Raw genomic sequence first — 441 nt, 5'->3', positions numbered from 1 at the left:
TTAATACATATAAAACACATATTTCATGTATATATACACTTTTCATGATCTACTTATGGGAAATGGGGTAAGCCCCGGGCTTGGGGCGCCTTTTTTTGTGTTCTGTTACGACCAAAAAACCATAGTTCAGTCAGGAAGCCCTGGGTTTATAAAATGTGTCTCCAGTTACCACAAGTACGGGGCACTGCGATCGACTACTTGCATCTCCTCTATGGCAGATTTTTGTGGTTTGCGTCGCTTTAATTTGACCTTGGCGTTCTTTTTCCTCCATCACTTCTCTGGGCGCCTTTTTTATGCTACTCTTTTTTACCCGCTGAGGGAGGGGAAAGGCGGGGGGGGGGGGGTCTCCTAAGGCAGACCTGTTGCTTCTCTTCTCGTCTCTGGCTTTATGGTATATTAAGTGACAATAAAACTAGGGGGGCCCAAGGGAAATTTTCCCAG

The sequence above is a fragment of the Penaeus monodon genome, chromosome 33 (assembly GCF_015228065.2).
Source record: "Penaeus monodon isolate SGIC_2016 chromosome 33, NSTDA_Pmon_1, whole genome shotgun sequence".
Lineage (NCBI taxonomy): Eukaryota > Metazoa > Arthropoda > Malacostraca > Decapoda > Penaeidae > Penaeus > Penaeus monodon.
The sequence above is the reverse complement of the archived record's forward strand: the minus strand, read 5'-3'. Positions refer to the sequence as shown.